General features: G+C 43.1%; 1 protein-coding gene across 1 annotated transcript in view; it reads left to right on the top strand.

The window, feature by feature from the left end:
- Positions 1-827: 827 nt before the first annotated feature.
- FNDC3A (fibronectin type III domain containing 3A) overlaps positions 828-13,871 on the top strand; it is a 190,622-nt gene continuing 177,578 nt past the window's right edge. Inside the window, exons 1-2 of the mRNA XM_026649376.2 lie at positions 828-886; positions 1,925-1,994. The gene's annotated coding sequence lies outside the window, so the exon portion shown is untranslated. The remainder of the gene's footprint in view (positions 887-1,924; positions 1,995-13,871) is intronic.

The following is a 13,871-nucleotide window of genomic DNA, read 5'->3' as shown; positions in this document are numbered from 1 at the left end:
TACAGACAGTTTGATAAGAAGTGTGAGAATACTTACAGGGGGAGATAGATTCAATGTTTGTAATGGCTGATTTTTTTCTCTTACTTAATTGGCCTCTCAGAGTTGGTAAGACAACTCCCACCTTTTCATGCTGTAGCCCACGAAAGCTTATGCTCAAATAAATTTGTTAGTCTCTAAGGTGCCACAAGTACTCCTGTTCTTTTTGTAATGAGCATGTGCCTGCTGCTTGCTTCTGAGTGCCATAGAGAGCAATCAGTGTGCTCACAGTAACCTGAGCTCTGGCCCTCTCCTGATGTTCCAGGGATGAGACAGTGGGTGGGGTGAGAAGGCTGAAGTAGGCCTCCCAGGACTTTTTCCATGAATACTAAAGAGGCCAGTGAAAAACAGGCAACAGGCTAGTTGTCCTCCCCTTCCACGGAGGAGCAGAGTGAGGGGCTGCTGGGGCATCAGCCCTGCCTGGGCACCCCGCGGCACCAACCCCCTGAGCACCAGAGACAACGAGAGGGGGCGGGGCTTTCCATGCCCTGCCTCAGCCCCGCCCCCTTTCCCGCCCTGTGCTTCTCCGCTGACAAACACCCCCCTCCCGCAGCGCAGGCGCAGTGCGTGTTGGAACGGAGTCTCTCCTGAGTGAGCGTCTCCCCCTCCCCCGACTGAGGGTGGTGGCCGCGCTCCCGCAAGCGAGGCGGGGCGGCAGCGCGAGGCGGTGATGCGCTGCTGGGACAGGTCGCGGCGCAGCGCAGGTAGCTGAGGGGGCGGGGAGGGAGGGGAGAGGTGGGGAAAGCCGCTGGTACCGCCCCGCCCCTGCTCCAGCTGCGCCATTGGGCGCTCCCTGCCCGCGGCTGCTGCCGGCGAGGGGCGCCGAACCGTTAGCTGCGGAGCCCTGGCGGTGAGTAGGTCCGGTCCGCGCCCCCAGCAACGGGGGGCGCCTCTGCCTGCGCTCGCGGGGCTGCCGGGCAGGTTAACACCCTCCCGGCTGGGCGGCTCTGGGGAGCAGGATTTCAGCTGCCAGCTCCCTTAGCTCGCCCCCCGCCCCCCCGAGACTGGCTCGTCCGTCCTGCCTGGGCAGGGTTTGGCTCCGGCTCCGGGTCTGGGACTTGGCTGTTCGGGCTGCAAACCCCTCGGCGTAAACTCTGTCCCCCTTGCTCTGTGGCTCAGAGACACGCCGGGCTTCTTCGGCCGAAATGTCCGTGTGCACAGGCGCGGGTCAGGGGGAGCGCGGGGCGGCTGCGGCGGCTGCTGCGTGTGTCGCTCGCGGGAGGTAAAGTCCGTTGTCAGTGGAAGCGTCTCTTGGTGAAAGTTCGGGCAGTGAACGGGGCGCATCGTGTTGTGTGGTGGGGGGCATCGGTGAAGCGTTACCAGTACAGATGGTGGGCTCGGCAATCAAGGGGCAGGGACGTGGCTGGCTGCGGTACCTGTTCCTGAAGATGCTGTCTTCCCCTGCAAACTAGAAAATGTGCTCGCATAACTTGTCTTCCCGAACCATAAGAGTTGATAATGATCGTTTGGTTTCCTATTGGAAATAGTATGAAACCTGCCAGTGTAGTTACGATTTAAAGAGACGTTTCCGGCTAGACTTACACTCCAAATTCTTAAAATAGATAAATAAACCGGTAATATGAATGGAAATATTGTCATGGTTCTTTAAATTTAAAAAATCCGAAACGAAAACCAAAAAAACCCAACCATATAGGCATCGGGCCTGGAATGTAAACAAAAATATTATGTTGCTTCCTGGCAATCAGAAAGTGAAACCAACTTGCAGTAAAAGTGAAACTGATGAGCCTATTTTTATAGTAGGAACTAGGTAAAAAGTAAACATAAGTGAACAATAAGTTGTTTTCATAACCTAAAAAAACCCCCAACACTTTGTGGACAATGTTTTATGGACATGTTAGTGACTTAATTTTAAATCTTGTTTTTCAAGGTGGTTTCTGACTAGATTGTAAAATTTCACTGTAGACTACCACCTGACATACAATGCCTCAGTTCAAAAGGTAACTTCTTTTGCAAGTTTCAAAAATACTGGCTTTTTTATTTTTAGAACTTGTGGGTACTCAGTGGTTGGTTGTTTTTTTTAATTATCTGTTTAAATCTAGTACATTGTCGTAAAATTGCTTCTTAAAAATACGTGATCTCAAGTACTGTCAACTGCTCTAATACAAGTCACAGCCCTGCAAAGACCTAGGTGTATATAGCTAGGTCTGCACATAGGAGTACACTCATTGGAGCCAGGACTTCCCCAAGGTCACCTGCTTATATGAAGTTAATTATTTGCATAAATATTTGCAAGATTTGGTCATTATGTGTGTGTGTGTACATGCATATGAATATGGGTGTCTGTCTAAAAAAAACTTGGTCCCTAATTGAGGGTAGAGTCTGTCATAGCTCTGTGTTGAGGGTGTGTGTATGTGGTAGGCAGCTGAGCAGGCAGTGTCCAAACTGTTACTCTGAAACTCTGTGCTAGGTAATCAAATTGTTCATTGCTTAAGTTCCAAGAGCCAGTTTTGGAAAGGTATTTAGATGCCTAAATACCTAAGGACTCAGCATAGGGAAAGGCTGAAGGATCTGGTCCGGAGATCTAAGTGGCTAATGTGCGCCTAGTAGTGGAGAAGTAATACATAGCTCTTTTGCTTCACTTTTCATCAGTAGATAGATCTCAAAATGATTTACAAAGGAGGTCGGTTTCATTATCCCCATCTTGCAGGTGGGGAAACAGAGGCACAGAAAAGTGAAGTGACTTACCCAAGTTCACCCAGCAGGCAAGTGGCAGAGCTGGGAATAAAACCCACGTCCCCTGAGTCCCAGAATAGGGGGCAGGTTGTGATGGTTGGGTAGTGGAGTGTTGTATACAAATTTGAACAGGATCATGGAACGCCAGAAGCTAACTGGGTACAAATATGCTTGTTGAGAAGACCCAGAAGATCATAAGAACGGCCATACTGGGTCAGACCAAAGGCCCATCCAGCCCAGTATCCTGTCTACTGACAGTGGCCAATGCCAGGTGCCCCAGAGGGAGTGAACCTAACAGGTAATGATCAAGTGATCTCTCTCCTGCCATTCATCTCCAGCCTCTGACAAACAGAGGCTAGGGACACCATTCCTTACCTATCCAGGCTAATAGCCATTAATGGATTTAACCACCATGAATTTATCTAGTTCTCTTTTAAACCCTTTTATAGTCCTAGCCTTCACAACCTCCTCAGGCAAGGAGTTCCACAGGTTGACTGTGCGCTGTGTGAAGAAGAAATCCCTTTTGTTTGTTTTAAACCTGCTGCCCATTAATTTCATTTGGTGACCCTTAGTTCTTATATTATGGGAACAAGTAAATAACTTTTCCTTATTCACTTTCTTCACACCACTCATGATTTTATATACTTCTATCATATCCCCCCTTAGTCTCCTCTTTTCCAAGCTGAAAAGTCCTAGCCTCTTTAATCTCTCCTCATATGGGACCCGTTCCAAACCCCTAAACATTTTAGTTGCCCTTCTCCGAACTTTTTCTAATGCCAGTATATCTTTTTTGAGATGAGGAGACCACATCTGTCCGCAGTATTCAAGGTGTGGGCGTACCATGGATTTATATAAGGGCAATAAGATATTCTCAGTCTTATTCTCTATCCCTTTTTTAATGATTCCTGACATCCTGTTTGCTTTTTTGACTGCCGCTGCACACTGCGTGGATGTCTTCAGAGAACTATCCACGATGACTCCAAGATCTCTTTCCTGATTAGTTGTAGCTAAATTAGCCCCCATCATATTGTATGTATAGTTGGGATTATTTTTTTCCAATGTGCATTACTTTACATTTATCCACATTAAATTTCATTTGCCATTTTGTTGCCCAATCACTTAGTTTTGTGAGATCTTTTTGAAGTTCTTCACAGTCTGCTTTGGTCTTAACTATCTTGAGCAGTTTAGTATATCTGCAGACTTTGCCACCTCACTGTTTACCCCTTTCTCCAGATCATTTATGAATAAGTTGAATAGGATTGGTACTAGGACTGACCCTTGGGGAACACCACTAGTTACCCCTCTCCATTCTGAAAATTTACCATTTATTCCTACCCTTTGTTCCCTGTCTTTTAACCAGTTCTCAATCCATGAAAGGATCTTCCCTCTTATCGCATGACAACTTAATTTACATAAGAGCCTTTGGTGAGGGTGTGACCATGCGGTTCTGGCGGAACCCAACTGAGAGTGCCAACTCAGGACAAATTGCTCAAACAGGGCAGTTACAGCCCAAGCCTGGGGTTTTTTTCCACCTCTAAGGCAAACCAAACCAGCCAGACTAAGGGGACTTCGGTCTCACCCCACTGGCTAACCGCAAGTCTCACAAGCAATCTCCTTAGACACTCTAGTTTCCCAGTATTACCACCAGTGCCACTCGTATTGGGGACAAATGGTTATGAAAACCATTACCCAAGTAACAGAAAAAGGTTCTCCTGATCCCAAAGGACCAGGCCCCAGACCCAGGTCAATATACAAATCAGATCTTACCCACAAATCACACTGTTGCCAATCCTTTAGAATCTAAAATCTAAAGGTTTATTCATAAAAGGAAAAAGATAGAGATGAGAGTTAGAATTGGTTAAATGGAGTCAATTACATACAGTAATGGCAAAGTTCTTGGTTCAGGCTTGCAGCAGCGATATAATAAACTGCAGATTCAAATCAAGTCTCTGGAATACATCCTCCGCTGGGATGGGTCCTCAGTCCTTTGTTCAAAGCTTCAGCTTGTAGCAAAGTTCCTCCAGAGGTATGAAGCAGGATTGAAGACAAGATGGTGATGAGGCATCAGCCTTTTATAGTCTTTTCCAGGTGTAAGAACACCTCTTTGTTCTTACTGTGGAAAATTACAGCAAAATGGAGTCTGGAGTCACATGGGCCAGTCCCTGCATACTTTGCTGAGTTACAAGGCGTATCTGCCTTCTCTCAATGGGTCCATTTTATAGCTGATGGTCCTTAATGGGCCATCAAGCAGGCTAGGCAGAGCTAACACCAGTTTGTCTAGGATTTCACCCAGCAGCATAGCATAAGTTTGAAATACAGACAGTATAGAGCCAATATTCATAACTTCAACTACAAAATTGATACACACATATAGCCAGCACAATCATGATACACACATATAGACAGCCTAATCATAACCAGTAAACCATAACCTTGTCTTAGACACCCCATTTGACCCCCTTTATACAAGATCTGGGTGCCACTACAGGACCTTGGTTGCAACAATGATCTATATGGTCCCAGATTACATCAATTACGTCACAGAGGGACCTTGTCAAAAGCTTTCTGGAAATCTAAGTACATTATGTCCACTGGATCCCTCTTGTCCACGTTTGTTGACCCCTTCAAAGAAGTCTATTAGATTAGGAAGACATGATTTCCCTTTACAGAAACCATGTTGACTTTTGCCCAACAATTTATGTTCTTCTATGTGTCTGACAATTTTATTCTTTACTATTGTTTCAACTAATTTGCCTGGTACTGACATTAGACTTACTGGTCTGTAATTGCTGGGATCACCTCTAGAGCCCTTTTTAAATATTGGCATTACATTAGCTATCTTCCAGTCATCGGGTACAGAAGCTGATTTAAAGGACAAGTTACAAACCATAGTTAATAGTTCCACAATTTCACATTTGAGTTCTTTCAGAACTCTTGAGTGAATGCCATCTGGTCCCGGTGACTTGTTACTGTTAAGTTTATCAATTAATTCCAAAACTCCCTCTAGTGACATGTCAATCTGTGACAATTCCTCAGATTTGTCATCTACAAAGGACTGCTCAGGTTTGGGAATCTCCCTAATATCCTCAGCCATGAAGACTGAAGCAAAGAATTCATTTCGTTTCTCTGCAATGACTTTATCGTCTTTAAGTGCTCCTTTTGTATCTCGATCGTCCAGGGGCCCCTCTGGTTGTTTAGCAGGCTTCCTGCTTCTGATGTACTTAAAAAACATTTTGTTATTACCTTTTGAGTTTTTGGCTAGCTGTTCTTCAAACTCCTTTTTAGCTCTTCTTATTACATTTTTACACTTAATTTGGCAGAGTTTATGCTCCTTTCTATTTACCTCACTAGGATTTGACTTCCACTTTTTAAAAGATGCCTTTTTATCTCTCACTGCTTTTTACATGGTGTTAAGCCACGGTGGCTCTTTTTTAGTTCTTTTACTGTGTTTTTTAATTTGGGGTATACATTGAAGTTGGGCCTCTATTATGGTGTCTTAGAAAAGTGTCTATGCAGCTTGCAGGGATTTCACTATAGTCACTATACCTTTTAATTTCTGTTTAACTAACCTCCTCATTTCTGCATAGTTCCCCTTTCTGAAATTAAATGCCAGAATCCACAGAATAGTGTACTGCTCAAAGTACACTATTCACTGTCTTCAGTAAGCAAAGCCAGGAGTCCTGTGTAGCACAATCTTGTGTGTTAAGCATGGCTGTTGCCAGGCCTTGTCTTGTGTCCTCTCCCTAATCTAGTATACTAACTACTGTATCACTAGATTGATATTAAAGTAAATCTTACGAGTCCCAACTTCAGTTTTTCAATGCACTTTAAATTTTTGTACTGAAAAGTTGCCTATTCTACAATTTATCAGGAGGTAGCTTCATCTTTTCACAGCAAAGCAGGGAATAACTAGATTAGGTTTGTTTTCTGCTGCCTAGGAGGCAGATGTGGATTAATACTGGGGAACAGAGAGATCTTTCAGATTAAGAAGATAAAGACAAGTAGGCACATTGACAAAAACTGAAAATGTCTGCATACCACTGTAATAAGATAAACAATAAGTGCACTAGAATGCCTAACGATGGAAAGAGGACTTTGGCAATAACTCTCCTTCCTCTATCTCTTCATAATGTCTGTCAGTGATATACTGTAATATCTGGCTGTAACTATGTAGACTCATAGACTTTAAGGTCAGAAGGGACCATCGTGATTATCTAGTCTGACCTCCTGCACATTGCAAGCCACAGAACCTCACACACCCCTTCCTGAAATAGACTCCTAACCTCTGCCTCAGTTACCGATGTCCTCAAATCATGATTTAAAGACTTTGTTACAGAGAATATACCATTTTACACTACTTTAAAGCTGAAAGTGACCTGTGCCCTATGCTGCAGAGGAAGGCGAAAGATGCAAGAGTAATACGGAACCTAAAAGATTCCATAAAAATCTAATGAGAATTTCAGTGGTGAGGACTATGCCATGGAATACTATATTTTCCTCTTATCCTCATCTTAGTCAAGTTTAACACAATGAAAAAAATATATACCTACAATACTAGCAAGATGCCTTCTATTATTCTGAGCTCTTAGAGAGAAAACTTTCTCTTAGTTGCTTGTGAGAGGGATTCCTGAAAAGAAATGGTGAAAGAGGGCCAGGAGAGACCGAACTGAATAGTGTAATCTTTCGTCACTATTTATAGTTAGCAGTTTCACTATGTGCTACAAAATGAGACATGATCCCATACTTAGTCCTGCCATGAGTGCAGGGGACTGGACATTGGCCTGGGATGGCGAACTGCGGCCAGTGAGAGCCGTGATCGGCCAAACCTGCGGGCGCGGCAGGTAAACAAACTGGCCCGGCCCGCCAGGGTGCTTACCCTGGTGAGCCGTGTGCCAAAAGTTGCCGACCCCTGGTCTAGATAATACTTAGTCCTGCCATGAGTGCAGGGGACTGGACTAAATGACCTTGTGAAGTCCCTTCCAGTCCTACAATTCTATGCTTCTGTAATAAACAGTCTTATTAAAAAGTTGGGGTTTTTTTATTATGATTTTGGAATAAGGGAGGTAGTCTTGAAACTTATCTTTCCCTTTCTGTTGTCACTGTAAATCCAATGATGTGTGTCTTTATCAGCAGCTGCTGCCATTGCAGTCTTGGAGAGTTCCCCTTCCACACCTGCAGAACACCTGACCCCATGAGGGGAAAGTAGGAGTAGGAAGGACATGTTTAGTGAAATCCTGCAAGCCGGTGCTGCATCAGACTGCAACCAAAGGGCCTGGAGGGCTGACACAGCAGAGAGCATTGAGAAGGGACAGGAGAAAGGCCCAAGAAACCGAGAAGGCGATGCACCAACACATAATAGGGCTTCTCAGGCAGCAAACACAAATGCTGCAGACGCTGGTTGATGTACAGGTCCATGTGTCTGACTCTTCACTTTTTGCAGTCCTTAGAGAACTCCATGGTAGTGGCTCCCTACATACCCCAGCATTCCACATGGCATCACAGGCTGCATCCATACCTCTACCACTCCATGTCAGGGGACAGCAAAGAATGGTATACATGTAGCCACAATGGACTCTGCACTGAAATGGACAATTTTTTTCTACCTTTCTAATTTCAAAGTGCCATTCTGTTAATTTATATTTACAGTTTGTATAGCATTGTTTTTTTTTTCTACTTTTTTTTTTCAATAAATTTTTTGGTTTTTTTTTTTAAATAAAATTGTTTATTAGTTCACAACACGTTGTAGAGTGCATAGGGGTACCCAAAGCATCCAGTACATTGTAAATGTAGAGCACCAAATAACTCATTGGGTGTTTTCCTGAGCCTGTCATATTTATAAAAGTACACCAAGCACCGCATAGGTGCTGTTAGGAATTAAAGCTTTAGGCCTAGAGAACTGTCCACCACAGCCTGTTAAAATGCTCTTTTAAAGCCTTCCTTAATGGCATAGTTTCACATTCAGCTCTTGTAATAGCCCTTGTGTCTGGCTGTTCAAAATCAGCAGACAGATGTTCTACCTCCACCGTGGTGGTAGCTTTCCCCCATTTGCCTCAGAAATTTTGCAGGACACAACATGCAGCTATAACCACTGGGATATTGTTTTAACTGAGATTCAATCTAGTGAGTAAACATTGTCAGCGTCCCTTCAATCTACCAAAAGCATATTCAACAGTCATTCTGTACCTGCTGAGCTGATAGTTTAATCTTTGCTTGGTGGTAACCAGTGTATGGTTTCATGAGCTAGGAGAGCAAAAGGTAGGCTGGATCCCCCAGAATCACAATTGGCATTTCAATATAGTCCGTGGTAATCTACCAGTGAGGAAGGAATGTCCCTGCTTGCAGCTTTCGGAGCAATTCTGTGTTCATAAAGATGTCATGCACCTTCCCTGACCAGCCCCCATTGATATCGGTGAAGTGTCTCCAATGATCCACTGTTTGCGTAACCCTTTTTGTTGATGTACTCTGTGGCAAGGTGGACTAGTGCCAAAATGGGGATGTGTATGCCATCTATTGCTCCACTGCAGTCCAGGAACCCCTTTGCTGCAAATCTATCTACTGTGTCCTGCATGCTGCCAAAGGTCTCAGTCCTGTGTAGCAGATGATGATTAATGGCCGACACACTTGCATGACAATGGCACCCGCCATGGATTTTCCAACGCCAAACTGATTTCCCACTGACTAGTAGCAGTCTGGCATTACACGTTTCCAGGATGTGATTGCCCCTTGCTTCTCAGCTGTCAGTGCAGCTCAATTTGGTGTCCCTCGGTGGAGACCTGGGGAGAAGTCAGCACACAGATCCAGAAATATATATATGGCCTTTTGCATCCAAAAGTTCTGTAGCCACTGCTTGTTGTCCCAAACTTGCATTATGATGTGATCCCAGTAGTCAGTGCTTATTTCTCAGGTCCAAAAGCAGCACTTCACTGTCTGCAACTGTTCCGTGAACTCCACCAGCAAACTTGAATTGTTTTATCCCTTCAGAATCTGTCCTTGAAGGCATCATCATGTCCCCTGTTGTTGTGGTTGTTCCTGCGAGTCTCCAAATATAGGAGAATCATGTGTCCTGTATTTACAACAATAATGAGAATAATGCATAGCTCTTCAGGCTCCGTGCTTCTGTTATAGATGGTGGACATCAAAAAGTATCACAGGTTTGTAGGATTTTAATAAAAAAAAAAAAAGGACAAAAATTATGGGATGGGGTGGCAAGCTGCATGCTGAAAACTTGACCCCCTACTTCCCAGAGATCCCTGGGTGAATCATTTCTATCCCACAACACATTGCAAAAATTTTCCAAAAGGCATTGCTTTTGGGGGAGGGCAATACTGGAATTACAATCCATCGTGCATTGCACTTTGCATTGACACAAGCATTCCTGGTAGATATGTCCAGTGTCACCACAAGCTGCTAAGTATGCATGCACACGAGTGATATACTAACTTCAGTGGCTGGATGCTGCCGTAATTTGTGTCAACCAAAATTTGTAGTGTACACGTACCCTAAATCACTTTAACTGTTCATAAAACTTTGATCTGTTAGCATTGGCAAAACAACTGTGTAACTTTGGGCTGAAGCATGGAACTAGGCCACTGAACTGTAATTGCCTTCAAAGTTTTTGGGTGGGAGGTTGCTTATCTAGATCCATTGTGTTGACTTTCTGCTTGATTTTCCCCAACAGCCTCATATAAGCTAGACCCTTATATCCATACAGGGAAGTCTAATAACAGTATAACTAGACAGCAACTTTACCTCACTGACTAGCTCCTCCTGGCCCTTGGGCTGTGGGTAAAAGAGCAAGTGCCTGCTGGAGCTGGGGACGGAGGGAGGAAGGGAAAAGCGAGTTTGAGCCGGGATAGGGGGGAGGAAGAGAAGAGTGAGCTGCCGCCGGAGCCTGGGGGAGCACAGAATGTAAATTTCTGTGCCCATATACAATATCAATAAAACTATTAGATCAGTATTATTTAATAATTACATAGTAGTTCCATGTGTACTACAAAGCTCATACTAAAAACTACCACTATGACAGTGAATATTTGAAATATTTTTTTAAAAAGAGGAAGCCAGTCAAAAAGGAGGAAATTACTTGGCATGGAGTTCCCTTACTAATATAATTGAGTCACTGTATGTATTCGTACCCTTAAACAAAAAAGGAGGGCAAGAAAAAATGATTACTTGGCAAGGTTCAAGAAGTTTTTGAGCCAAACAGATTCCTTACTAAAATAAATAAATTATTTCCAATCCTTGGGGAGTTTATTGAGAGGAACCTAATGTAATGGGGGGTGGGAGGGGAGGAATGTAAAATGGAAATTAGGAGGTCTAATAGGTATTTTGAAGAACTATTAATCAAAGGTGTAAAAAACAAACGGGGTCATCTTTCTTTTTTTGCAGCATGTAGTGAAATTGTATAGGAGGGCATTGTAAATTAGTGAAGAAAGAGTACACTGTTCAGTTCTGTGTCTCCAAGACCTCTTTCCTCATTCCTTTTGAGGGACCCCTCTCACAGGCAACTAAGTGCTTAAAAGCCCCATTCAGCAAATTGGGGCCCGTTGTGGTAGGCACTGTGCATGCAAAGAACAAAAAGACAGTCACCTGCCCCAAAGAGTTTACAGTCCAAGTAATGGATGAGACAATAAGTGAATACAACAAGCGTGTGTGTTGTACTTGTTTGCCTTCTTCAGATGACTGGTTTGTCAAGGCCTAATTTCTACAAAATGATTTTCCTTAGGTGTAATCTATTACCTCTTCAAGAGTTCGGTTCTCTGTATTAGCCAGGAAGAATCTACTCTTGCTGTGGCTCATACTCACTTTAATCATACTGGCTCTATTCTATAGCAGCTATTCCAAAGTAATAGGAGGACTAGTTTGTGAGCAAGATGGAATTCTGTGACACTGGGATTTGCTCTGGTCGCTAGATCTGAAATCTAGGTGTGGAAACCTGGTGAAACTACAAACAAAAATATTGACAAAACCCCTTAAGTAGCTTTGGGTTGTAGTTCTTGTTTGTGAAAACTAGCGCTGTCGATTGATCGCAGTTAACTCACGCGATTAACTCAAAAATTAATTGCGATTTAAAAAAATTAATCGCGATTAATTGCACTGTTAAACAATAGAATACCAATTGAAATTTATTAAATATTTTGGATGTTTTTCTACATTTTCAAATATATTGATTTCTATTACAACACAGAATACAAAGTGTACAGTACTCACTTTGTTATTTTTATTACAAATATTTGCACTGTAAAAATGATAAAAGAAATTATATTTTTCAATTCATCTCATACAAGTACTGCAGTGCAATTTCTTTATCGTGAAAGTGTAACTTACAAATGGAGATTTTTTGTTACATAACTGCACTCAAAAACAAAACAATGTAAAACTTTAGCACCTACAAGTCCACTCAGTCCTACTTCTTGTTCAGCCAATCGCTAAGACAAACAAGTTTGTTTACATTTATGGGAGATAATGCTGCCCGCTTCTTGTTCACAGTGTCACCTGAAAGTGAGAACAGGCATTTGCATGGCACGGTTGTAGCCGGCGTTGCAAGGTATTTACATGCCAGATATGCTAACCATTCATATGCCCCTTCATGCTTCGGCCACCATTCCAGAGGACATGCTTCTATGCTGATGATGCTCGTAAAAAAAAAAAAAAAAAAAAAAAAGTGTTAATTAAATTTGTGACTGAACTCCTTGGGGGAGAATTATATGTCTCCTGTTCTGCTTTACCTGGATTCTGCCATATATTTCATGTTATAGCAGTCTCGGATGATGACCCAGCACATGTTCGTTTTAAGAACACTTTCACAGCAGATTTGACAAAACGCAAAAAAGGTACCAATGTGAGATTACTAAGGATAGATACAGTACTCGACCAAAGGTTGAAGAATCTGAATTGCCTTCCAAAATCTGAGAGGGACGAGGTGTGGCGCATGTTTTCAGAATTCTTAAAAGAGTAACACTCAGATGCGGAAACTACAGAACCCAAACTATAAAAAAAGAAACTCAACCTTCTGCTGGTGGCATCTGACTCAGATAATGAAAATGAACATGCGTCGGTCTGGTCTGCTTTGGATCGTTATCAAGCAGAATCCGTCATCAGGGTGGTTGAAGCATGAAGGGACATACGAATCTTTAGCGCATCTGGCATGTAAATATCTAGTGATGCCGTCTACAACCATGCCATGCAAACACCTGTTCTCACTTTCAGGTGACACTGTGAACAAGAAGCGGGCAGCATTATCTCCTGCAAATTGCAACCAAACTTGTTTGTCTGAGCAATTGTCTGAAGTAGGACCGAGTGGACTTGTAGGCTCTAAAGTTTTACATTGTTTTATTTTTCAATGCAGTTATTTTTCTGTACATAATTGTACATTTATAAGTTCAACTTTCTTGATAAAGAGATTGCACTAAAGTACTTATATTAGGTGAATTTAAAATATTTCTTTTGTTTTTTACAGTGCAAATATTTGTAATAAATATAAACTGAGCACTGTACACTTTGTATTCTGTGTTGTAATAGAAATCAATATATTTGAAAATGTGAAAAACATCCAAAAATATGTAAATAAATGGTATTCTGTTATTGTTTAACAGCATGACTAATATTTGTAATCGCGTGATTAATAGCAATTAATTTTTTTAATCGCTCAACAGCCGTAGTGTAAACATGTAAAAAGAATCTCTTTAGCATGCTTAATAATTCTGGTAGCCCAGATACAGACCTTGTGGGTCACTGCCTAATTCTATATATTCTGATATCACCCTCATCACTGTAATACAGGGTTCGGCAACCTTTGGCACGCGGCTCGCTAGAGTAAGCACCCTGGTGGGCCGGGCCGGTTTGTTTACCTGCCGCGTCCGCAGGTTCGGCTGATCGCGACTCCCACTGGCTGCGGTTCGCCGTCCCAGGCCAATGGGGGTGGCGAACCACAGCCAGTGGGAGCCACGATTGGCCGAACCTGTGGCCGCGGCAGGTAAACAAACTGCCCCGGCCCGCCAGGGTGCTTACCCTGGTGAGCCGCGTGTCAAAGGTTGCCGATCCCTGCTGTAATATGTGAGCTCCTTCCAATAGTGCTTTAAGCAGAGAGAGTAACATCTGTCACATGTGATTCTTTCTCTTTCATTTTCTGGCAAGGGGGA

The sequence above is a fragment of the Terrapene carolina genome, unplaced genomic scaffold, assembly GCF_002925995.2.
Source record: "Terrapene carolina triunguis isolate 2854851 unplaced genomic scaffold, T_m_triunguis-2.0 Scaffold16, whole genome shotgun sequence".
In the NCBI taxonomy this organism is placed as follows: Eukaryota; Metazoa; Chordata; order Testudines; family Emydidae; genus Terrapene; species Terrapene triunguis.
Note: the sequence above shows the minus strand (reverse complement) of the source record. Positions and strands in the feature narration are given on the sequence as shown.